We start from the raw sequence: 27,521 nt of genomic DNA, 5'->3' as shown, positions 1-27,521 counted from the left end.
GCTTTGCACCTGTAAACACAGAGGTGGTGATGCCTTCTCAGGGCCTCCTCGCCCCACCACTCTATGGTGTGCTGCCTCCCATTCATGCTTCACACGTGTGTACATGCGATGAAGCCCAGGACCAAAGGCTCCTCATCAAAGGCTCATTCTAGATTTAATCAAAGAGACCGACGGGAGAAGCACAGACATGAACTGGGCAGAGAGAGTCAGTTTACATCACCAGGGACAGAGAGACAAATATAATAATGGGTAGGGAAAAGGGACCCAGTTAAGTCTTTCTCTTGAAAAATCACTACCATAGCCTGGAGACTACCTGCGAATACGAATAACTGAGGTAAATCCATCAAATACACTAGCGGACACTTCTGAGGAGCTAGAGCATATTACACCGAGGAGGCATTTCTAGGCTTACCCTCCAGCGCCACGAACGCCTTGCCACTAAACCCTAACCCTCCACAGCTCTACCAGGGAATGAAACACACACACTGAATGAAGTAGGACAGAGGAAACACCATGCCCCTAACCATTCATCTGTGGTAATCCGTGCACCACACGTGTTAGTAATAAGACAGCAAGGGCGGGAAGCATGGTGGGTGAAGTGAAGCCTGCTGACCTCAAGGAGGATGAGCCAGAATGGAAGCCCGGTGTGCATTTTTGAAGGAATGACGTTTCCACTCCATCAGCCTTCCCTACACACACTTAACAAGATGAATACGCGGATGTGCCCATTCTATTTCCGTGTTTGCTCTCAAGGTGACCTCACTGAAAAACAGGCATCAAGGCCTTTACTGTTATGTTACCTGATTTTAAAAGGCCTGTTTTCAGTGAAACTGTAAACCCACGGCTGAAACCTGGACTTTTTGGATCTTCTATCACTTTTCTACCCTTTCTCTCTCTCTCTGTCCTCTTTTATTTATTCCTTGCCACGTTTCTCATGAATCAGCTTTACACTATTTAATGTTGCATGTAAATGTATGCCTTGAGCTGTTTGGTGAACACCTGACAAATACCAATAACATTAGAGGGTACGTGGCCAGTGTGGCTCAGTTGTTGAGTTTTGACCTATGAACCAGGAGGTCACGGTTCAATTCCTGGTCAGGGCACATGCCCAGGTTGTGGGCTCAATCCCCAGTGTGGGGTGTGCAGAAGGCAGCTGATCAATGATTCTCTCTTCATTGAGGTTTCTATCTCTTTCTCCCTTCCTTTCTGAAATTAAAGAAAGAAAAGTGAGGGCGAAGGTAGAGAAATGTGGCCTGCAGCTGCTTCACATCCAGGGCGACAGGCCTGGGAAGATGCTCAGGCTCACTGGGCAAAGCTGTCAGTGACAGAGAATTGGTTGCCTCAAGGTCCAGGAGGCCACTGCCTCGCCTCCTTCTTGACAGAGCAGAGTTCCTTGTTAGTTCTGTATATGTACCTCCCTCCCTTCTTTTCTGGGGAAAAAAAATGGGAAGGGAGGGGACATTCTGCAAACCAGCAGGCCTCGAGTAATACTTGTAAATGAACATGGGAAATGTGCTTGTATAACTTGTGTTCAGATGATGTCTTTATCTCTCATATGAACACTGCCCATGTACTTCCCTTCTGAATCTATTAAGGCCCTGGCTGGTGTGGCTCCGTTGGTTGGGCGTCATCCTGTGCACTGAGAGGTTGCCAATTTGATTCCTGGTCAGGGCACATGCCCAGGTGTGGGCTCCATTCCCAGTAGGGGTAATGCAGGAGGCAGCCTATCCAATGTTTTGCTCTCACATCAATGTTTCTCTCTCTCTCTCTCTCTCTCTCTCTCTCTCTCTCTCTCTCTCTCTCTCTCTCCCTCTCTCCCTCTCTCCCTCCGTCCCTCTCTCTTTCTCTAAAATCATTTTAAAAAATTAAATCTGGTCCAACTTGTATGGCTCAGTGGTTGATTTATAAACCAGGAGGTCATGGTTCGATTTCTGGTTAGGGCACATGCCTGGGTTGTGGACTTGATCCCCAGTAGGGGGGCATGCAGGAGGCAGCCAATCAATGATTCTCTCTCATCATTGATGTTTCTATCTCTCTCTCCCTCTCCCTTTCTTTCTGAAATCAATAAAAATATATTAAAAAATTAAATCTGTTAAGGAATCTCTTTAGTTAATGAGACAAGAAAAACGAATGTAGGAAAGAGAACAGGAAACTAGAAGGCCATAAAATTGGGAATATCGCTGTTATGTACAGGATTAAGCCAGACTCCAGGTAATAGAGACATCCCCACCAAAACTGGGGCTTAAGTAACGGAAGTTTATTTCCCTTTCATATGAGAAGTCAGAGGCAAGCAGTCCAGGACTGTACGAAGGTTCCTCATCCATCAGGACTCAAGCTCTTTCCAGCTTTCCTTTCTGTCAGTCCTACAATGTGGTCTTTCTCATTCAAATCCAAAATAATGCTGGTGCTCCAGCCATCACACTTATGTTCCAAGGAACACGAGGGAGGAAGGGGTGAAGAAGGGTGTGGTCCGTACCTTTTAAAACTTCCTTGATCTCTCTCTCTCTCTCTCTCTCTCTCTCTCTCTCTCTCTCTCACACACACACACACACACACACACACTTCTCCTTACAGTTCATTGGCTATAACCTAAGGCAGGGAAAATGCCTTTTGCTAGCAGCAATGCTGCTTTCTAGTTAGCAGTTCAAGTATAAAAGGGATTCTGTTATTGATGAGCAAGAAGTAGGCTCTATGGTGTCCAACTAGCAGACTGTAACATAAAGAAGATTTTGCAAGCTGCCTTATTTTCTGAGGCTGTATAATATAGAAATCAACAGCACATGCAAAAAATGGAAACAAAAAGAGCACTATTCTAGTAAACTACTATGATAGCATTCTACTGAATTTAAGAAAAATCATATGAATTCTCTGACTCATAAGACTGTGATGTTTCCTAATGATTTAATGTCATTCACAGAAAAGGGATAACATTTCACATGGTGCTTCAGAGACATCTCTTGGATCCCAGTGGTAGCAAACCTTTTCAATCAATAGGTTTGGACAACCAAAGATACATGAAATCCTCTCACCTATACTTAGTACTAATCCAGTGGTATGAGGCTGAGGAAGGAGGAAGATAGGACAAACACCTTGGACAGCAATGAAATGATCTTGCTAAGGAGTTACTCAGAATTAATTAAGACACTGTCACAAGGGGACAATAATTGAATAATTCCCTAAGATGTACTAAGAGTATTACGGGTTGGTGCAACCTGGCAATTATATTAAGTACTTTGAAATTCTGCAAGGCTCTGACCCAGCAATTCTATTTATAGACATTTAACTTATGAAAAATAGCCATGGACATACTTAGAGAGTTATCTACATAACTATTCATCCGGGTTATTTATAACATTAAGTAAATGTAAATAATCCCTTCAATATCTAACAAGAGTGGACTAGTTAAATACATTCTGCTCCACCCATTCTAATGTAGTCATTACAAATGGTATGGTTAAGAAAAGTAAGCCATGGAAAATAGTCATAATATATAAAGTATAAAAAATAGATGATAAACACACTAGAATGCGATCCTGTTTTGGTTTAAAAACCAAAGTACATAGATACTACATATACTTGAAAATAAGGTGGCCTCAAATAAGAGATCTTCCATTTTACCAATGAGAATACAACATCCTATCCCGCCCCCAAAAAAACCACTTTTGCTAACTTGAGTTTCTAAGCTTTCAGAAATGTGATGAAAATTATTTATCTTTTTATATTTAATTCATTCCTATTTTAAATTACATTTACATGAAATAATTGTTTTGTAATTTTTGAATCATATTTATCCAAATGTTTTACATTCATCTGCAATGTTTTCATCATTGCTAGAGTCCCTTTCAAGTCATCTAACACCTCTCATTGTTAGAGATACAGTCTTTGACTTAGTATATGAAAGCTGTCATTAGAAATTTGATCTCATGCAAGAAATATCCATTTGCATCATATAAAAAAAGCTGGTGTAGCCCTGGCTGGTGTGCTCAGTGGTTGAGTGTTGACCTATGAATCAGGAGGTCATAGTTCGACTCCTGGTCAGGGCACATGCTTGGGTTACAGGCTCAATCCAAGAAGGGGGTGTGCAGGAGGCAACAGATCAATGATTTACTCTCCCTTCCTCTCTGAAATCAATTATATATATATATACACACACACACACACACACACACACATATATAATTTTTTTTAAAAGTTGGTGTTATCATTTGATCGCATGTGGTATCTACCATGTAACCACTTACTGTGTTGCTCTTGAAAATGCTCTTTTAAAAAGACTTGTTCTTGCTGGCATCCAACCCAGGCTGTGGGGTCATGTGCTCATATGAAATGGCTAAATTTCTGTTGAATTTCATTGACTACTTTTAAAGCAATTCCATCAGGTAACTTACACAAGTACCTAAAACTTGCACTGACTGAGTAAGGTGATTTCTGTATAATGAGTCTTTGCCCAATATTCAGAAATATTTCATGCATATACAGATTTTAAAAGATTAGAAGGGCAATCTTTACATGGTTACTCCTGAGGAGGAAGATTATTCTGAGAGATTTAAACTTTCTTTTGTTTGCTCTCCTTACTTTTTAAAGTTTCTTCAATGAACAAGAATGACTGTCTTAATTAGAAAATAGTGTTAAGATGGCCCTGGCCGAGTAGCTCAGTTGGTTGCAGTGTCACCCCATATGCCAAGGTTGTAGGTTCAATCTCCAGTCATGTCAGGTCACATACAAGAATCAACCAATGAATGCCTAAATAAGTAGTGGAACAACAAATTGATGTCTCTCTCTCTTTCTCTCTTCTCTATAAAAAATCAATAAATTAAAAAATAAGAGTAAAACAATTAAAAAAAGAAGATAGCATTAAGAATAAAAAGAAGAAAGCAAAGGAAGAGACATTATATAAATAACACACAGGACAAGAGCAGAGGCAAGCTGAGCCAGCCACGGGGTGTGATTTAAGGTATTCCAGCTCAAAAATAATTCCCTGCTGGCCTGAAATTTGTCATTCCTTTGGGTGACAGCCATTGCAAGTTAGTTAAAATGTAGATGTGTTTTCTAGAAAAGTGACTCATTCATCTACCATCCCATTCCATTCACAGCAGATTCATTTATTAGATTAGTTTCTGTGACTGAACAGAGTCCTGAGGGAATGAGTCAGGGACAGGTCAGTTTTATGTGAGATGATCAGAAAGGTCACCTAACAGACACCCCTTCTCTCGTACTTCCCACAAAGCTTGGCAGCCAGGGAGCCAGGGAATGGGAGGATGGAGATGGAACAGTGAAGAATAATGATAATCCATAACACCGACAGGCAGTGTAGGATAAGGACAAGAACCATTTCTACCTCATAAGGTTATTGTTAGGTCTGAGTAAGTAGGTACATGTAAAGCACGTGGTCACAGTACAAGTTCGATAAATGCTGGTTATTATTACATGCCCAGGGCCATACTCAATGCTTAGACCACCATTATCTCAGCTAATTCTCACAACAATCCTACCAGGTAAGTACAACTGTGCCTGTTTTACAGACCCAGAACCCGAGGCACTGGAAAGTAAACGGGGAATTTTGCAGAGCTGGTAAATGGGGAATGTGCCTTCTCTGAAAGTTGCAGTCATCCTTGCTTCCTCCCGGCCTCATCTCTGACATGGGATATGCTGCAGTTCCTCTCAATTTTGCTTTCTTTCCTCCTGCACGGACTGCTGTGGTGGGACCCTTCTTCAATCTTACCCCAGGCTTCCTCTCCTTAGCTTCTCCCGACTTGAGAGAACCCTTCTAAAACCTAGATCTGGTGTAACTTCACTGCTCAAAATGACTGAAGTCTCCTTGCCCTGCTGACCAAGAAGAGAAAGGCCAAAGTTTTCCAACCTTTCACAATCTGGCTCCACCAGCCCCTTCTGGGATCATCTCTCTAACACTTCCTTTTGAGCATCCTGATGCTGTTTCTGCAAGCCCTCAGCCACCTCCACGTACTCCACCTTTGCTCATACTGCCTACAATGCCCTTCTCCTAGACAATGCTTTATTCATCTTTTATGGAACAGCTGAAATGTCACCCTCTTTAATCGGTCCTGAGTGTGGGCTAACCCTGTTGGTTGGTCAACAAATATGAGGAACCTACTATGTGTAGGCATTGTCCTGTCCCCCACCCTACTCAGTGCTCATAATCTCTTACCACACAGTATGCCCAGTGCTCTGCTATGGCATTAATATAGACTTTATAGAACTCTTTATTCTGTTACAATATGAGTCTTCAGAGAAAGGGACCCTGGTTTATCTAGCTATATATATATATATATTTTTTTAATATGCTTCTTGGTTCTTTTTTTTTTTAATATATTTTATTGATTTTTTACAGAGAGGAAGGGAGAGAGATAGAGAGTTAGAAACATCGATGAGAGAGAAACATCGATCAGCTGCCACCTCCTGCACATCTCCCACTGGGGATGTGCCCGCAACCCAGGTACATGCCCTTGACCGGAATCGAACCTGGGACCTTTCAGTCCGCAGGCAGATGCTCTATCCACTGAGCCAAACCGATTTCGGCCAGCTTTATATCTTTTATGTCTGTACAGACCTCGGCACACTAAGCACTCAATAAATATGAAATGGATGAATGTTGTCCTGAAGAATCTTCATGTTAGAAAATACTTATAATTGTGTGAGCAATCCTATCTGCAAGCATGGAGATGATTTATTTAAAGGTAATATTTTCCCCTTCATTAAAAAAAAATCTGTACCTAAGGCTTGCTTGTCTTTTGGAAAAATCCCATTTATTCCTTGTGTACAACACAAAGAAAGGCCTATATGTTTAGCTTTGAATCCCTGGGATTTTGTACAGTGTTGGGTATTCAACAGTCACTCCATAGATACTGAAGACATGGAAGGAAGGAAGAACGGAGGAAGGGAGGAAGGAGAGAGAGAGTTAAATGAAAGTTTGGGTGCCAAGAGAAGAGCTGGAAGTGAAGACTATTTTCCCCAAGTAGCTACGGCTCAGGCAGCTGCTAGCAAACGTGGGTCTGACCCCAAAGGAGAAAGTGGCATCAGGCCAGGAGAGGGAGATTCTGGCTGGGACTGTTGCAACCAGGCAGGCTTCCCTCTGCAGGTTAGGGAAGGCACCTCCGGGAACGCCCCTCTTCCAGAATGACAGGCCTGAGATATTTAAATGCTGACGCAGACACTGAGTGGGTGAGTAAGCCCCATTGAAGGGAGAACTAAAGCCAACTTCTTCAAATATTCTGGAAGCAAGCATAAATAAATCAGTAATCCTTCCTGACACACTCCGTTTGGCGAGCTGAGTCTCCTATTCACCTTCCATGCAGGTGAGCAAACACATGCTTTCGAAAGGAAACAGAAACCAACTCATGTTGAAACTTCCCAGAGATCATCCTGGATGTAAAGCACTTCTGCCAATAACCAACCAGGAGCTTTACTCCCCAGACAAATACAGAGCGAAGCAGCAGTACCCTTGCAGACTGAAATCTCTGCTTAACATGGACGTACCACCCAGAGATCATGACCTCTCTGCCCACTCCTGAAACCCTTCCCTTCCCAACACACACTGAGATTACAGTGGTGATTCAAGGTGCAGATTCAGGGGAAGAAGAGACTAAATTAGACAATGTATGTAGGAGGGACCAGAGCATGCTGTGTGGCACACAGTGGGTCCTCTTGAAATGTTTTTATTTTTAAATTAAGTTTAAAGAGACAATAAAGGAGAGAACAGATCACCTCATCTATACTTGGAATTTCTCAAATTACTCAGAACACTTAAAAAATTCCAGGAAGACAGAGAGTATGCAACCCCTGTCAAAATAACATTAAGTGCTGAAACACAGACAAAGATAGACAATTAACTGCTACTAGCTTAGATGAAAATGTCTGCAATGTTGTGTAAGTGCTTGGGTGATATAAAGCATTTGGAGGTAAACTTAGGAAGGTGTGAGGGTAGGGAGTGGAGAGGAGAGGTGTTTACAGAAGTAGCACACTGTCAGCTTTTTACAAAACTAGTCCACACAGAAAACTTTTCAAGTGCAAGACACTTAGAACATGCACAAAGCTCCCTCAGAAGGATGAAAAAATGCGGGACAAGGTTCCCTGAAGGTCCCTCGAGGGTCTCTTTCTGCAGGTATATCCTTAAAAACTGCAGGGAGTGACATTCTCATAATGTGACTGATGTGCCAGGCCGTTAAGTCAAGTCTTTCACATTAAAATATGTGAATCCATCATTAAGTATCCCTCTGACTAATTCGGACCTTTTGACCCACTCAGCTGCAAGGAATGGTACCGCCAAGAAAGAAAGATGTCATCTTCCAACAGGACATGAAGGGATTTGCCCAGAAAGGGAAAACACCTGGGTTGAAGCAAGATAAGATCAGGTGTGGAAGGCAGCTGGGGAGAAACTGGGAGAAATGACAATGTTCTTGAGCGACTGGCTAAGCCATTTTGAGACCTCTTCTCTTTGACATCCAACAAATTTTCAATTGTGGCATGTCAACCGTGGAATCAGAAACAAATTGAACTTGAATAAGAGTTTGAAATGAGAACTTTTACTTTAAAATTTTTACATTAAATTCCATGTATAGATGTATGTGCACAGAAAGAGAATCCCAAAGAGTGGAAAGATGAAGGATTTTTCTTAAAAGATTAAACTCAGGGACAGTGAGTTTGAAGTTAAATTTTACTAAGCTGGAATTAATATTCTCGCATCACCATGCACAACCAAAGCAAACCCACAGAAACACAGAAGTGATGCTATAACACCGTGTTCCACTCCAAGTCATTGTGTATTGACCCAGGTCATGGCCGTGTGTGTGTGTGTGTGTGTGTGTGTGTGTGTGTGTGTATGCGCAATGGTCCTTGTTTTCTAGTGGTATCTGCCCTCAAGGACTCCAGCAGATGGCTCTAAACAGAGGCACTGATTCTGTCACTGACACGGTGTGAAAGTTCTTTAAAATGAACTCTAAAGGCAGAAGTGTCTAAATTGGCCTTAATGACCCCATGAGCTAAAGCCAAAGCTGATAATCAAGCTAAGACCTTGTTCTAAACTAGAAGGCCACCTATACTTAAACAGACAACTGGTCTCAACAGAGAAAGAAATTAAAAAAACTGAAAAAATTTAGTAAGTAGATGCATTATTTCAACCTGAATAATCAAATGCCTTAATATACCCAGTGAGCCATTTCTGAGTTCTGTGTGTTTTTTTTTTTTAAGTGCCCAGGATGGATATTAGGGTTGCAATTTACTAAAAGACTGGGTAATGTTAAATTCACCACTTGTCTTATAAAGACAGTCTGAGAATGAATAAGAAGGAATGGTGCATAAAACCAACTCAGAAAAAGTGGTTTGAAAATAAAGATTAAAAAATACAATCCACTTCAGAATTTAGAGCCAATGACAGAAGAAATAAAAAGGCCTACAATAGCCTCCAAAAGATGCAAGTCAAAGAAAATACACCATAGCTTATCGCCAGTCTCACATTTTCACCACTACTTAAAAAAAAAAAGCATTTTTTCCCAAAGGGGTAGAGGCAGAAATAGTAAATACCAAACGTAGAGAAAAGAGGAAGCCAGTCCCTTACATAGAAATGGGTGACTTGCTCTATGAGGTATTAAAAATTGCCTTAACAAGAATGGGGCAGTAATAAAAATAAATTATTTCCCTTTTTGCAAAGCATGCGAGGGTAGGAAATTGACCCAAACTGCCAGAGAAATGAGGAAGCATTCTTTTCACACTGTCCTCAGAATGCGATTTCATAATTTATCCCTTCCTCAGATGCCCTTTCTGCCACGTCCCCGCTCTCTGCTCTTGAGAGCTGTCCTCTCACCAAGCTCCTCAATTAAATTATCTCATGTTTTGCTCTGATCTGCTGTTCACAGCTTGTCACATCACTATACCATAAGCCTTCCCACAAGCTGCTGAAACCGCACACGAAGGGAGCCGTTCAGCTGCTCACTGGGCCCCCAATCCTGGCCCAAGGCGGGTGGCACTCAAACTGCAGCTCCATTGTCTGGAGGAGGGAGTGTGTGCGTATCTGCAAGGCAGACCCACTGGCTCTTCCTCTGAGGAGTGTGTGTGTTCACGTCCTTAACAATTATGAAATGTGCTGTGATCAATCTACTGAAGCAACAATCTGTGTCCCACATAGTCAAGTAGAAAAAATAAAAATTGTACTTGTCTTCATCCTGCTGGATAAAAAGAACAGGCAATTTTCTCCTGAGCATTTGGAAAAGAATCAAGTTGTGTAGTTACCACACGCGCTCTGCTTTTTATCTTTTCATTCCTCAAAAATGAACATAATGGATGAGCCTTTGAGTCTGTGAGACATCTTTTCACAAAACAGTATTTGAAGAAAATGTTACGGAATATTCAGTCTAGAATGACATGAATTATCCAGAACAGTGATACCATGAACCTACATACCAAATTAAAGTATTAAATCAAAAGGCCAATAACAGAGAAAGGAGAAAATATTGTTGCAAAATGAGACGAGATGAAAGGAAGAGACGCAGATGAGATTCTCCAGTTGGATGAGGCAGGTGCAGAAAGGCTCTTCCCAGAGGGCCGACCCTTCCAAGAAACAGTGCATTGATTTACAGGTGGCAATTTAGAGGGGGCAAAGGCAGCCAGCGGCTAATAAAGAAGAATTCCGCAGGAGCCAGGGAGCTGCCCTATGCTAAGAGTTTAAAAACATAGTGGACATGGAACCAGATCCATCAATGAGTAGGGAAAAGCATTGGTTTTTTTATTTTTTTTTTTCTCTCCCTCTCATTTTTCCTCCCCAAGTAGTTCTACTGGTCCCATCAGGAACCAAGTGGTCAAAGCCTCATGTGCCCTGAGGGGAGGAAAGAACGAGATCCATCCTTTTGGTGGGTGATGTGACAATATGGTATCAAAAACCTTAAAAATGTGCACGGCTTTCAATCTGATAATCGCATTTCAAGGCTGTGTGAAAAGATATGTGCACGAGGGTGCTGTCTGATGCTCTCTTTATAATGTCCTGCCTTATTTATAATAGTGGGGGAAAGCAGAAACCACCTAGGTGTCCAGTAATAAACCATAATCCATTCACACACAGCATTCTAGGAGGACACCTGAAATGATGCTGTAGGGATATTTACAGTATGAAATTATGACACTGAAGAAGGGTGTTATTAAGAAATGGGAATGTAGTGATTAAGTTTTTGTCTCACACACACACACTCAGCATTGTAGGGTACTCTCATGATGTACACAGTAGTTTCTAGGGGCGGTCATATTATGAGTGCTTTGAGTTTTTCCTTATCTGCTTCTTTAAAAAATATATTTAATAAAAATGTGGTGCTTTTTGTGAAAGAGAAAAACCAATGAACATTTTTTAAAAGGAACAAACTCAGGTGGCGGTTTCATGTACAGAAACCTACCAAATGTCAGGGGCTGGCAGGGCCGTCAGCCCTGAGTGGCCTCCTTCATTTGACAGGCAAGGAGCCAAATGCATGCAGAACAGGAAGGTCCTGGCCTCAGAAATGCTCAGGAAAGGAGGTGAGGCAGTCATGGCAAGGAGGGAACAGAGGCCGTGAAAGGCTGCACCCCAGCGGGCTGAGTACGTCAACACAATGGAAGTGAGAAGCATGTGTGATTTGGGCGCAGAGGTTCAACAGAGTTGAGAGGGAGTACCGGGTCATGCTAGATTTTGGAACGATAATGAGTGGGAACTTAAAATTAGGAGACTAGATAGAGATATGGCAGGGGCAGGGAGTTAACATTTTCCAGCACTTTCACATAAAAGACTCATGTTAACTTATGCAAGTCTCTAAATAACTCAGAAGATACCAGTACTCCCCATTTCACGAGTAAGGACACTAAACTTAACGTCACTTGCACTGGTCACAAATCTGCCACGTGACAGAGCTGTGGTGTGCTCTCAGGGTGGACTCCACGCTACACGTTGCCTCCCGTGTTCTGTCTCCTGAGAGAAATACCTTGATTCACACAGGGTACATATCAACTGAGGCATCTGGAGTTTCAATTGCAACAAAAATCTCAACTGGTGAGTCAGTAATGTGGGGGATGCCCACAGTAACACCCGGCCCAAACTAGCCTTGTGCAGTGATATATTCATTGAACTGGGAAGGCCCGCTCACCCTGAGCATGGCAGGAGAAGAGAGAAAAGGGAAAGAGTGATATTTCAAAAATCCTTTTTCTGATAGATAATGCCTTTTTATCTTCCCCTTACAGATAATAAGAAACGTGTGCTCCTTTCCTTCTAATACATCCCTCAGAGTTCCAATTAGTGCTGTCCTTGAACTACCAGAGTCCTCAGCGGCAGCATTAACAGTGACCTTAGGTAATAGCAGCGCTATCCTGGCTATTATTTGGAGGGAGCATTATAGCAGGCACGGAATTACCTCCTCTCTTTTGGCCTTGGAAATGGACAGCAGAGAGTCTAGATCCTATTAAATGGGAGGTCTTAGCCACCTATTATTAGCTACTTGCAGAAACCAACACATGATCACTCTCCTTCAAGCCTTAAAGTACTTGTCTTATTGCAGGGTTAGTAAAAACATTACTTCTCGTCCCTTTCTTATTGCTCTGAATATCTCAGAGGGGTCTGCTTAGGACCACATCTTCTCTGTGTTTATTCTTGACCATCAGTCAGCAACCAAACCCATGGGCTTACTTAAAAGTAAGTCATATTAGTACAAAAGGTTTTTTAAAATATATATATATTTTTTATTGATTTCAGAGAGGACAAGAGAGGGAGAGAGAGAGAGAGAGAGAGAGGGAGAGAGGGAAACATTAATGATGACAAAGAATCATTGATCAGCTGCTGCCTGCACGCCCCACACTGGGGATTGAGCTCACAACCCGGGCATGTGCCCTGACCGAGAATCAAACTGTGACCTCCTGGTTCCTAGGTCAACGTTCAATTACTGAGCCACGCCGGCTGGGCCAAGCGTTTTGCAGAAAAGAATAGACTATAATTTTGCAATCCCCTTCATGTCAGTTACTTAGTACTTTAGAAATTGGTGCGACTTCTAAATGGTAACCATTAGCCACATGTGACTACTCAAATTTAAATTGAATGAAGTTAAAAATACAGTTCCTCAGTCACACTATTCACATTTCAGGTGCTAATAACCACATGTGGTTAGTGGCTATTGCACCGGACAGCACAGATATAAACCATTTCTGCCACTGCAGAAAGTCCTATAGGACAACGCAGCTAGAGAGCAACAGATAAACAAATTCTGAAACACGAGTTCTTCCGTGCCAGGCACCGTTCTGACCTTCTGAAAGGTATTGACTCATTTAATCTTCACTATGGCTCCATGAGGGATGTAGGGCTTGTGGCTGTTCCCATATCACAGATGAGGAAACTGAGGCACAGAGAGACTAAATAATCTGATTCCTCTGTCCTACCATATCCAAACTCACCAACCTCCCCCCGCCCCTCCGCCCCGCAGTGTCTCTCATACCCGTGCCTGTGTTTGTCATCTCATACACTACTCTTCTTTAGGCTCCTAATGGACAATTGATGTGCCCTTCCTTCTAACTGGTTGCCCTGTTTCAACTCTCCTTCTCTATCATCAGCAGGACCAAATCATTGATGATTATTCTGTGACAGATAAACCTTCAATGGAGCCTCATAGTCTCCTGAATTAAGGTCAAATTCTTCAAAGGCATTTTCAAAATTGCCTACAATATCATCCCAATTTTTCTTTGTAGTCATATCCTCTTACTATCTACGACTTATCAATAACTAGGGCCACTGCATTAGTTCAGGTCTGCTGAGAAGCAGGCACTAACCTGGGGTTGTATCTGTAAAGAGGTTTCTTGGGGAAGGTGCAGGGGTAGGCAGGAAAAGTCTGCAGACCAAGATGTAGGCCTGGCTCTCTGTGAAAGAGGAGGAAGGAAGGGGAGTGGGCCGCCTTCGAATGCCGTGCACTTCTAAGAAAGGTTCAGCCCTGCCAATGGGAAGTCCTGGCCTCAAAGTGTCTCAGTGGAGGACCCCTGTCTTGCTGGAATGGACACAGCTTAGCACCCTCACTGTGCATGATGGCTGGTTGGGAGTGGCCCCTGGGAAGCATAGCCATGGGGCCAAAGTGCGGTGAGTCCAGAGGGGCCACAGCTGGGGACATCAGTCAGTTGTGTTCCCTAAAGCAGGAGAGGTGAGTGGTGCATTTTTATAGCCACCACAATCATTCACTGCATAATTGACCATTTAACTGGGACTCTTAAGAGTGGAAGAGGGCACTCTTAATAATTACGCTGGGGCAACAGGTGGTGGCAGGGACCACCCCAGGTCAATTGAAATTTATGGTCACGCTGCCACAACCTATGCATCAAAGAGCCCACTCCATGTTCATCAGCACAGATCTTTCCACTTTCTGACATCCCTTCATTGTGGAATTGCTTTATAGCCCCAAATGTTGCTATAGAAATCTTAGGCATCTTTTAAAAGTGACCTCAAATGTCACCTTCTGAATATCATCTTCTCCTTGGAACCTCTTCATGTGTACCTTTCTTGAGCTTCTGATCCTATTCCGGTTATATATTTTAATTCATTTTGAATTATCTCATTCCTGCCATCAGACAGTAAGATCCTGAAGGGCAGGAACTACGTTTTTTTCTGATTTGGTTTTCTCTTTGGTGACTAGCACAATGTCTTGTGCAAACAGCAGGCGCCCATGGAAGGCACACCCTCAGCTCTACAGAGTGTGCCAGCATCAACTTTCTTCTTTTTTTTAAAAAAAAATATATTTGTATTGATTTCAGAGAGGAAGATAGAGGGAGAGATAGAAACATCAATGAGAGAGAATCACTGATCGGCTGCCTCCTGCACACCCCCTACTGGGGATCGGGCCGCAACCCGGGCATGTGCCCTTGACTGAAACCAAACCTGGGACCCTTCAGTCCACAGGCTGAGGCTCTATCCACTGAGCCAAACCAACTAGGGCCAACATCAACTTTCTTATGGCATTTCTGTTTTAAACAAATACGTGCATCATTTTGTATTTCTTAAAGACAATTTTTTTTCTACATCTTTATAGTTCAGACAGAGAATTCATATATGAGCCAACCTTGGTGAATGACTTCTTTTATGATTTGCTAATTACTTTGTCCTTTTTCAGCTGAAAGCCTACACTGAATTACTTCAAGTTCGCCTCAAAAGGGGACTAACAAATTGCCGAATGTAATTTGCACTTTAAACAATAAAACTATTAATGGCATTTTAGCAAGAACAGCCATTATTCTCTTTGCAGCAATAAATCAGCATTTTATCTGTTATACACTGCTTGGTCAGTGTCAAATGGCTCCAGAATAAATCATTTTCTCCTTTCTGCTGTCTGATAAAGAAAGCAGGCAGAAGGCAACCCTTGTTCTGCATTCCAGGCATATCATTTTCATGCCTCACGAGTCTGTAATTTATTTCCAGTGATAAACCTCTTGTTGTCCTACACTGGCCAGTGCTCACACATGTCCAAATACACACGGGAAGACACAGGTACCTCTTCAATATTAACACCAGAGAGAAGGGGCTTCCAGATGAAGGGCTCAGGGGCCACCCATAGTAAAATTTGGTGCCTATTACAGATTTTAGTAATGGGGCAGTTGTAAAGTAAAGAGAAAATGTTCTCATAATTAGACTCTATTTTTCAGCCCCACCTCCAGATATGGTTGTAAATACCACACAGTCATTAAATAAGACGTAGAGTTATCCTCTTAAGATTAAGCTATTCTATTTTCACATTTCTAACTAATATACCACTTAATAAATTCTATTTAAAAAATCCCTTGCAATGAAATTGTCTTGATTCTATGATTTATTTTTCGTACTTCTGAATATAGCACAATACAGTACCACAAAGTAGGTGCCTGATGAATATTTAAGTGAATGAGCTAATAGATGAATGCTTTTCATTTAGTCTGCTTAAGTCACATTAGTTCACAGTATTATTCATTCATCAAAACTAAATACTGCCATGTCATCTACATTTATTACAAGCTAGTCCATCTTCTCTATGTTAAGATTTACTGATATTTGGGAGTTATGCCTACTGCCAGTTACAGTGCTAACATTTCAAATAGATGGAATACTTCACAAATATTATTATGGATAATGGTGATTAGTTGCTTTTAATATCCTAGAGAGAGTGAGAGAAAACAGACTTAAGCTACAGCATAAGAGATTTAAGTTAGATAAGAAAGCGTGTTGTGACATCAAATCTAATCGACCACTATAGTGGATTAATGAGGGAAGTTAGAAACCTCTCTCGGAAATCTTTAGAAATACGATGTAATCTCATCAATTCATACACTATTAAGTATGCCCCCATATAAAGACAGGGGAATTGATTCCAATAGTCTTTGAAAGGCAGATATATTTACTAAACATATATCTAAAATAACAATTTTCTGGAATATGAGTATTTCACATAAAATATTCATATCAATTCAGATAGCCAAGGACAGGAATTAAATACCAAAGAAGTGACTTCTAGTTCTTGTCTCTCATTTATTATGTGGCTTGGGGCCAGACATTGTACCTCAAAGATCCAGATTCTTTTCCAATTAAATGCAAATAATCCTATTTCTAACTACCCACTCTTCAAAATAAAGTGCAATTAACTTTGTTGAATAAGTTATATTCTAAATAAATAAGCAATAGCAATATTTGATTCCTATAATTTGTTTCAATACTAAATCCTTATTCATTGTCCTGGAATAAATTGTACTATATAAATAAAGAAAAGTGTTTATCACACTGGTAACAATTAGAAAAGAAATGCTAATAGATAAATTTTAGCTTGTGGTAATTAAGTGAATATCAATCTGACAAAGAATTTATATTTAAAATCCAGGCACTTTACTGTATTTATAGGAATCGCTCTCCACATTGATATTCTTACTGTGGAACTTTATTAATACCACAGCTGAATCTATCATTTCAAAATTCCTAGGCACAAGGCATTGAGAAAATGAAAAACACTTCCTCTATGTTATGGAGTTTAGAGAAAATAATGCTTTTTTAACCACTGGGGTATATTCTCCTCCTCAAGGCTCAAATGACAAATTTTTAAAAAATCATGGTACAGACTATGCAATTCATGTCTACACTGCTTTTGTGATAGGACTCCTGTTACAAGAAAATGCACATATATTACCTTTTTACTGCTTAGATACAGATCTATTTTGATTGTGGTCATCAGAGCCTGAAGAGTCTAAAAAAGAACACATTATTCCATTCTCTGTCTCTTTTAAGATAAAGACATTGGACTACAAAGATATTTTTCTCAACAGCTCAACTCCCTGCTCAGAGAAAGCAGCATTTTGGGTGGGGAGCACAGGAGGAAGCAACCAGGGCTCTTTGCAGAGCAGGTCACAAGTTCCAGTGGCAGACGTGCGCCAGAAGATGGGAGTATGTGGGTTACAAAGCACACAGAGGAAAGGTGACATTGAAATGAATAGAATGAATTCATGGGGAGAATTAGACAAGGTTAAAGGGATAGAAGTGGAAGATTCCAACCACGTCAAAAAAGCCAACTTTTAGGAAAAGGGCAACAAATAGTGTCTTAACAGCATCAGAACATTAGAAGTGAGGGCAATCTTGAAGGTTATTTGGAGACTAATCACCCTTAACAGACGAGGAAACAGGCCTAGAGAGAGTATATGACTTTCTCAAGATCATTCTATTGCAGGAGGCGACAGAAGCACACAGCACAATTCAGAATAATGAGTGACAGGTCCAAGGCCAGACCTTGCAATGAGCCAGGGTAGCTGCCCACTCCCTCTGGAAGACCCTCTCTCTGAGTGTTCCAGGCTTGTGGCTTGTTCCCAAGATCTCCAGGCTGAATCAGGTGAGTGACAGGAAACAACAAGTAAGGAATAGAAGGACATCTGCCGATGCTCAAAATGTATTTATTCTGAGCAATAAAAGCAAAAATAAACAAATGGGACTACATCAAAACTAAAAGGTTTGAAGGAAACCATCAACAAAATGAAAAGACAATCTACTGAATGGGAGAAGTTATTTGAAAATAATATATCCAATAAGGGGTTAATATCCAAAATATATAAAGAACTTATACAACTCAACATAAAAACAACAACAAAGAGTCAAATTAAAAAATGGGCAGAGAACCGGGGTAGACATTTCTCTAAAAAAGACATGTAGATGGCGAACAGACATATAAGAAAATGCTCAATCACTAAACATCAGGGAAATGCAAATCAAAACCACATGAGGTATCACCTCACACCTGTCAGAATGGCTATTATAAAAAAAAATCAACAAACAAATGTTGGTGAGAATATGGAGAAAAGGGAACCCTTGTGCACTGCTTGTGTGATTGTAGATTGGTGCAGTCACTATGGAAAACAGTATGGAGGTTCCTCAGAAAACAAATTAAAAATTAAAGAATTTAAAAATAGAACTACTATACAACCCAGCAATTCCACTCTGGGTATTTATGCAAAGAAAAAGAAAACGCTAATTCTAAAATATATATGTACCTCTATGTTCTCTGCAACATTATTTACAACTAGAGGCCTGGTGCACAAAATTCATTCATGGGGGTGGGGTGGGGGGGTTATCCCTGAGCCCGGCCTGCACCCTCTTGCAATCTGGGACCACTGGCTCCTAACTGCTCATTTGCCTGACTGCCTCATCGCCCCTAACCCCTCTGCCTGCCTGCCTGATCACCCCTAACAACTCGCCTGCCTGCCTGATCGCCCCTAACTGCCTCTGCCTTGGCCCCCGCCACCGCAGCTTCGTCCGGAAGGAGGTTCGGAAGGTTGTTTGGCTGTCTTGTCTAATTAGCATATTATGCTTTCATTATTATAGATATCTAAGATATGGAAGCAACCCAGGTGTCCATCAATAGATGAATGTATGTACATGTGTATAGTATATATGTATACATATGTACATATGCATAGCATATACACACACACATATATGTATACACATATATACACAAATACACACACATGGGAAATTACTCAGCCATAAAGAAGGAAATCTTGCCATTTGAGACAACGTGGATGAACTTAGAGGGTATTATGCTAAGTGAAATATATAAGAGAAAAACAAATACCATAAGAAATCAATTATATGTGGGATCTGAAAAAACAAATGAACAAACAAGACAAAACAGAGATTCATAGATACAGAGAACAAACTGATGGTTGCCAGAGGGGAGTTGGGAAGATGGGTGAAAAAGGTGAAAGGAAATGACATACAAACTTTCAGTTGTAAAATAAATAAGTCAGCAGGATGTAATATACAGCACAGGGAATAGAGTCAATAATATCGTAATAACTTTGCACGGGACAGATGGTTATTGGACTTATCACGGTGATCACTGTAAGGTATATAAATGTCAAATCACTGAGTTGGGCACCCAAAACTAATATAATATTGTATGTCAACTATACTTTAATAAAAAAGTACTCACTCTGATGGCCCTCACTCCAGTCTACCTTTTGAATAGCACTGCACTAGTCAGTTCTGGACAGGAGGCAAAACAAGTGTTACCCTGACATGGTCTAGTCCACGGAGAGGCCTGCTGAGAGCCTCTAAGCGTCTAGTCTATGGGTTCAGACAATGAGAGGAGCCACACACTGCCCCTCCCAAGGTTCAGCTACTTCCGGGGGAGAATAATGGTGGAATGCAGGAAAGGGGAGGGCAGATAAGCCAGCCAGGGAAAGGATACATAGGTACAAAACTCAAACTCCAGAACTCAAAGGAGGGCTCAACCATATGTCAGGTCACACAGCAGGGGAGGAGTGCAGGATCATACACACAGTGCTGTTCTGGGTGGGGTTGTCTGTGGTCTGTAATTTATAGGGATATAATAAACTCCATGCCTAAGACACAACAGCTCTGAACAACCACTACTAAAACGCAAAATATGTTTTTAAAGAGGAGAATTACCCACAACATGAGGTTTTCCTACATGGCTGCACCAGCAGGATTGCAAAATCCATTGTTGTTATGGGCTAGAAAGGCAACCAGGGGGGACTTCTTAGAACTTTTAAAGGAAACATTTTGGATGAACCTCTTAGTCTTGTAAGACCGCTAGTTACATTTAACTAAAAGCACATGGCAGTAGGTGTCAGAGAGATACTCCATTGGAAGACTATATAAAATAAGTCCTATTTTTGGAAAAGGAAACTAACAATAGATAACCTGAAAGTGCCAGACAAGGGCTCATGCACCTTCTCATGCTTTTCTAAGCATTTAGCAATCAGACTTAGCCTTCAGCTGAACTGCTTTTATTTCAGGCAATATTTAATTTATGCAGATGATTCACCTGCAATATTAAATCATTACAACGTTCAGTAACAACAACAAACAACAGCAAAAGGCCAGAAATACAGGAGGCTTACTTTGATCACTGGACTTAAAACTGCAACCTCTCCTCATCCACAAACTGATACTCCTCTTACCTTGTTCTATTTTTTCATAGCAATTATCACCTTCTAACATACTATAATTTGCTTATTTATTTATTGCTTATTTTTTTGTTTCCCTCCACTCGAATATAAGCTACCAGAGGGCAGGAATTTTTGTCCCCTTTGTTCACAGATGCATCTCATGTCTAGAAAAATGTGCGGCACGCAGTAGGTGTGCAAAAATGATGGCTGAGTCAGAACAAGACGTGATGAGTTGTCAATACTATACACAAAGCACTACAAGGATTTTTTTTTTTTTCAATAGAAATAACCAAAGTTAAAAAAAAACCCCCACACATTCCAATTCAGAGGTCAGCAAGGGAAGTCTGCTATCAGAATCAGGTGATTCACTCCAAAGGTTCCAGGGGAACCGATCTCCCCGTAGGTGAGGGGCCAAGCTGATGACCTGCTGCTGCATATATTCGGGTGTGGGAAGGGAAAGTGAGGTAGATACCGAGCAGTGTGAAAAGACACTTCACAAGGGCTTGTCTTTGGTAGCCTTTTATATTAATACTTTTGTATAGCGCTTCCCCAGGCAAAGAAACAAGAAACGCTTTCATAGTTATCTTTCTGACCCTAAGCTTGTAACAACCCTTTGAGGCAGTTAGGAGTGTTCTCTGAATCTCGGAGGTAAGTATGTTACTTGCCAGGGTGGTGGGCCAAGGTGACTCATCCCTGCCTTGGTTTAAGAAAGCAAGTACAAATTTAGTGCTTTCCCCCCATGGCAAGGCCAAAGGTAACCCTCCCACAGGTTGGGGGCCTGGTTGCCCACCTCCTGTGGTTTCCTGCCAAAGTGCTGGGAGAGCAAGTGAGTAATGAGAGAACTCGGGAGTCTCTGCTACCAAACAAGCAGGCATTCTGGGGAGTATGTATTTAAGACTCTGCGTTTCTTAGGTTATGCTAGAGGTCGGCGAAAAGGAAAGGCAGCAGACGCACAGCCTAGGTTTGCAGGGCGCACTCAAAGCTCTGCCCTAACAAAAAGATGCGTTCTTTGAATGGGAGGACATATTCACCAAGGGTACATCTGGAAAGAGGTTCATATCCAACATTTATAAAGAACTTATACAATTCAACACCAAAAAAACAAACAATCCAATAAAAAATGGGCAAAGGACCTAAATAAACACTTATCCAAAGAGGACATATGATGGCCAATAGACATATGAAAAGATGTTCAAAATCACTAATGATCAGAGAAATTCAAATTAAAACCACAATGAGATATTACCTCACACCTGTCAGAATGGCTATCACCAATAAATTAACAAACCAGTGCTGGCGAGGATGTGGAGACATGGGAACCCTCAGGTGCTGTTGGTGGTACTGCGGATGGATGCATCCACGGTGAAAAGCAGTATAGAGTTTCCTCAAAAAATTAAAAATGGAACTGCCTTATGACCCAGCAGTTCCATGTCTGGAAATACATCCAAAGCAACCTGAAACACTAATTCGAAAGGATATGTGCACCCCTATGTTCATTGCAGCATTATTTACAATAGCCATGGCTTGTAAGCAGCCCATCAGTAGATGAGTGGATAAAAAAGCTGTGGTAGATTTACACAATGGAATACTACATAGCCATAACAAAGAAGGAAATCTTGCCACTTGCAACAGCATGCATGCACCTGGAAAGCATTATGCTAAGTGAAATAAGCCAGTCAGACAAAGACATGGACCATATGATTTCACTTATATGTGGAATCTAATGACCAAAATAAGCTAACAAAAAATAGAAACAGACACATAGATAGAGAACAGACTGACAGCGGTCAGAGAAGAGGGGGATTGCAGGGCTGGGTGAAAAAGGTGAAGGGATTAAGCAAAAAAACCTAAACAAATAAAAAAGCCCTCCTAAACACAGACAACATTATGGCTATTACCAGAGGGAAAGGGGGGTGGGGGAGAAAGATTAATATAAAGGGGGGATAAATGGTGATAGGAGACTTGACTTGCAGTGGTGAACACCCAATACAGTATATAGATGATGTATTATACAATTGTACACCTGAAACCTCCTTAGTTTTTTAGCCTATATTACCCCAATAAATTCAATAAAAAATACATTTAAAAAGAAAGAAAAAACAAACAAAAGTCTCCTTTGCAGAAACTGTTCGATAACATTGGGGAAGGAGGGACCTAAAATGCAACTCACCAAAACCCAGAAAGGCATGGAAAGCATGGAATGGGCAGGTCTTGAGAATCTCATCTCCACACAAAGAGAAACTGTGCGTATCCAGAGAGAAGAGATGGTACGGTAGCTGGGGAGAATTAACAACCAAAGGGGATGAATCAGCTCGGCGTCTGAAAACACCTACAGGTTCTGTTGAACCTGCCCGCACTCTTCTACAGCTTCAAGCTCACAAACAGGAAATTGCCGGCTATGACAACTTGACTCTCAACCTCCTGAGAGAAGATCTTGCCCCAAAAAGTTGTGAACACAGTGGGGAGCCAAAGGGTGAGAGGTGAAGAATGTGAGTTCAAGTTTAGGGTATGTGGCATTTAATGGAAGGAATCAATTTTCAAACATATAGGAATTATTTTGGATTTTAGCACTGGGCTCAATACTGCCTACCACCTTCACTAATAGCCCAATACTTCATAGAAATGAAGAGAAATAAAACTGAATTATCAAGGGACTTGTGAAGACCTGAGATGAACTTGTTCACTGATTCATGTGGTCATTCACTCATGACATTCTGTATCAGGATATTTTCAGAAACAGAAAACTCTTCATTGGCCAAGACAAATAAGAAGATTTATTGTCTCATACAAAGAGTTGCCTAGAGGTAGCATTGTCTCAGGATGGGTTTAAATTAGCAGCTCAACAACATCATTAAGGACCCAGGTTCTCTCCATCTTTGCATCTATTTTGATTTGATTGGACCAACCAAATATCCACCTCCTGGGTCAGGGACTGGGGCTGGAACCAGCTGCACTAAAGCAGCTGGAGGTCAGTAAATACTTCAACCAACTCAGGGTGTGCTGGGAAGAAAGGGGTTAATGGCACTGGAAGGGCTGCCAGAGGCAGCTGTAGATGGTCGCTCAACGAGTGTCACTGTGCACCTGCTGTGTGTCCATTCCCATGCTGCTCACTGGAAACACAAAGATAAGGAGCTGCTTGCCTAGAGAAGCTTAGAGGATGATGGGGGAGACAGACATTTATGCAATAACCATGCAAACAAAGATAAGCGTGAAACTGTAATAAATGCTACCCTTTAAAGGCACACCGTGCTGTGAGAGCACAGTAAAGGAACCTTAGGTTAGATTGTGGGGGTCGGGGGTAGGAAAGGTGCTCCTGGAGAAGGGACACTGGAGCTACTGAAATGGGGGGGGGGGGGCGGAGGAGCATTTCAGACAGGGGGAGCACATGGAGGGGCCAAGTGGAAAGAGGGAATGTAACACATTCAAACACTGTCCCCAGACAGAGCCCGGGGGGTGGGTTTGGAGCAAGATGAAGCTGAAGAGGTACATAGGAGCCAGACCACATGAGCTGTACTACCTAATGGAAGAAAATATTAACAGATACTTTAAAAATCTTAGACCTTTAGTTCACATCGTTTGACACTAAAGCGTCTTCGTGCACAGATGTTCTGAGCATATTAAATGGCCACTGCGTCCATGTCCTTTCAAAGGGAATACTTCCAGTTGCTTCACTTAGAGTCCCACGGAAAGAAAGGCCAGACCATGGGGGTGAGGAGGCAAGGCATGGATATGCCTGGAGCCTGGGCTGAGCCATGAAGCCACATAGTCGGAACTGACCCGGGCAGGAAGAAAATAAGTAAAGAGGCCTAGATGGTTAGTAGCAAGATGTGAGAGGTTGAGCAGGGGCTGCAGGAAGACCCGGGAGCATACGAATGAAGGGGCTCTGCTGAGGGACAATCTTACCTCCCTCCCATACCTTCAGGGGAAACGCTAGCGTTTACATTCTTCCTGTGTTCGGGGAGGTAACAAGAGTGAGATTGCAGACTCAGTTTACCTCTGTGCTTTTTGGGGATGTGCTTGCTTGCTTAGCAAGAGATTACACAAAATTTATTTAAGATAAAGCGGCACAGAGTCCTCTCTCAGCAAATGAAAAAATACACTTTGGGAATAAACAACACTACCACTTCTTCACGGGGCTGAAAAATATTACCTCTTACTCTGGCTTCTTATCACTATAAGCTAACTCATAATCTCTCAATAGCTGAGTATAAATGGTCTAATTAACCATCCTGTGCCCTTCAAATGCTTAAGAATTTCCATGGTGACTAACCATGCATTTCTTCTACCACATGGATGAGCATGTAACTAAATGAGCTCTCATCCTCCAAAGCAGGCATTTAAAGTGTGACAACATCATCTCTGAGAAGCTTGGCCCTTTTGAATGAGATAACTAATTACCGGGTGAAAAGGCAGTCTTTTCCCCACTGGGAAATCAACTATGTGGTGTAGTGGAATGAAAGGCATGGACCATGGCGAATCAGGTCTGCAAAAACAGTAAACAAAACAAGCCACAGAACAATTAACACATGGGGGTGAAGCAAAACAGCACCAGCCGCACAACTGATATGATTTTAAGAAAACTGAATCCGTGTTTCAGGAAGAAAGGGAGAGTCAAAATACACACAAACATATACATTTGTGTCCTTTCAAAGTGAATACTTCCAGTTGCTCCACGTAGAGTCCCATATATATATGAAACAAAACATCCTGCAAGCAAAATAAGACCGCTAAGAGCAAAGTAAAACTCATATACACAGACCCCACAGGCTATACAAATTACTTCGTCTAAATTATCCTACAAAATTAGTAAGTGGTCTTTCTACATATATTTTATCCCTCAGGAATACATCCCATGTGTCTTCCAGAATCCCAACTGCCAACAAACACACAGCGTTGAACCATGGAGATGGTCCTCCTTTTGACATAGGGACATAACCTATTTCCTCTAGATCAGGTGTAGCTGGTAACTGAGAGCTCATAGATTCTATAGTAACACCGAGAAAAGGAAATGGATGATGAAAGCAGTTAATTCAACAAGCTAGTGACATGATTATATACAAAACTAGGGAGATGAGAGAGGCCGAAAACACACACACAGTACCCACTACGTTCCTTTTTAATTTAATCAAACTGCATATATATGAGGTCTTTCTCATAAGCAATATAAAAAACTGACAATAAAAAGCTATCTGAATGGAACATTGGTCACTTGGTTAAGTGTCAAGCACAAAAAGGATCATAATTTTTTTTCTACGAGCTTTTGAACAAAGTGTGCATACTCTTGACATCAGCTGATGAGCTTACAGTTTCCCCTTCTTCAACAAAGCTTCTTTAAATTAAACATAAGCTTGTTTTTGGTATCTGCAAAATACATGTGGATAAAATTCAAAGTTTTAGAATGGCAGTTGCCATAGAAACACACGACTCCCTAAAAGAGCGATTCGTTGTCTCTTAAGGGGACCTGTCATTACAGATATTTATTCAGTGTCTGTGTGCGCGTGAGGCCACAGACAATGCATAAAGGACAGTCCTCACACACATTGGACAAATACACAAATTTAACAAGTCAAGTACTTTAAGTAAGGGGCGATGGGCCCCATTGTTGTGTGTGTATCAAGGGTTGGGGGTTGGAATCATGTGAGCCAAACCCTGTGATGCTGCTGAAACGCAGCCATCACAAAAAGATTTATTTAAAACACAATTCTGGAACAATCTGGGCATTGCACAAGTTATCACTATAGACTACTTTCTGTGAATTCTTTAAAAATGTAGATGCAAGTACTAGAAGTAGCCCTTACAAAATAGCTCTATTTTTATTAGGAGAGTGGACTCAAGCTAAAAACAAAAAACAAAACCAACAAACTACATGGGAACTGTGTACTGCAGACTTTTCAAATACATAGAGTCAGTATACCTAAGACAAATACCACCTCTTTGTTAGATACTTTTGTGCAGCATTTCAAAAAGGCCACCCTTTCAGCCAGACTAGACCACAGTCCTTCAGATGTTGGTCCCCCTTGAGACAAAGGAACCCCACAGAGACAACACTGAAGCTGGATTTTTCAATCAAACAGCTTATTGGTCCTTAGGGAAGGATTTCCACTCTGGGGTTTTCCCCAGAAAAGGCCACATTATCACACTGCTCTTTGACGATGCCATCACCCTAAATGGGAGGAAACAAAATAGGTATTTTAAGGGGCTATGCTCCCCAAAAATCCTATAATAAAAATTTGGGATTAAAAGAAGTTCAAGCCATCTGAGTCATGATTTGTACGAAATGTGACTTCTTCTGTAGATGTATTTATCTGTGATCAGTACTAATGATTTGAAAATCTTATTAATGACCACAATAATATTTTTCTAATAAAACACAAGCATTTGTAAACATTACATATTTAATCCCTGTTAGGTAAATTACAGCTACTGTTAACCATAACTTCCGGATGGCAAGACTGCTACCATCCCTCATGATTTACCCCAAATCACAGATGTTGAACTCCTAAATTTTTTAAAATAAATATAAACAATAAAGTACACATGTGCTTATTTGCATATGTGAATATAAAACGTATTATGATTAGGCATGGTTCACAACTGATTACAAAGTCATTTAAGGGCTAACTCAAAAACCAATCAAGTCAAATCTAGGCAACCTGGTCTTAGTATCATCAGTTGACATTATTCTAAAAAAAAAAAAAAATCAGAATGTTTAAAATCTCACCTTCCCATTGCTAAAGGTAACATGAAAACCCAGCAGTGGTGGGTAGACCACAGTGCCAACCACAGACATGATGGATCAGTCTAGAACTACTTGAAGACATCATATAGCCAGGCAATGGAACAAACTGGCATCTGGGTGGTAGTGACAGGTCTGAATATGTGTATTGGAAGAAGTGGAGCATTTGGCCAGGTGAATTTACTTGAATTTCACGGTAGGAGTGCACTGACTTCTACTAACCCTTTAAGACCCAGACCAACCAGTTGTTCCTTAGGGAAGCTTCTCTGAGCCCTAGGCTGAGCTCAGGGATGCTACTTCAAAGTATTTCCTGAATCTCCACTACAGCACATCCTCAATGATTTTCAGACACCAGCTTTCTAGAAAGCTTCCT

The 27,521-nt window shown here is 41.3% G+C and overlaps 1 protein-coding gene across 6 annotated transcripts in view; it reads right to left on the bottom strand.

The window, feature by feature from the left end:
- The window catches only part of BACH2 (BTB domain and CNC homolog 2), a 359,490-nt gene that overhangs the window by 202,297 nt on the left and 129,672 nt on the right, over positions 1-27,521 (bottom strand). The window contains exon 1 of one of the 6 annotated variants that reach the window (XM_036316334.1): positions 22,583-22,940. The exons of the other annotated variants lie outside the window; for them this stretch is intronic. The gene's annotated coding sequence lies outside the window, so the exon portion shown is untranslated. Of the gene's footprint in view, positions 1-22,582; positions 22,941-27,521 lie in introns of those variants that run through there. 6 annotated transcript variants of the gene reach the window in all.

Source organism: Myotis myotis, unplaced genomic scaffold, assembly GCF_014108235.1.
Source record: "Myotis myotis isolate mMyoMyo1 unplaced genomic scaffold, mMyoMyo1.p scaffold_m19_p_7, whole genome shotgun sequence".
Taxonomy (NCBI): Eukaryota; Metazoa; Chordata; class Mammalia; order Chiroptera; family Vespertilionidae; genus Myotis; species Myotis myotis.
Note: the sequence above shows the minus strand (reverse complement) of the source record. Positions and strands in the feature narration are given on the sequence as shown.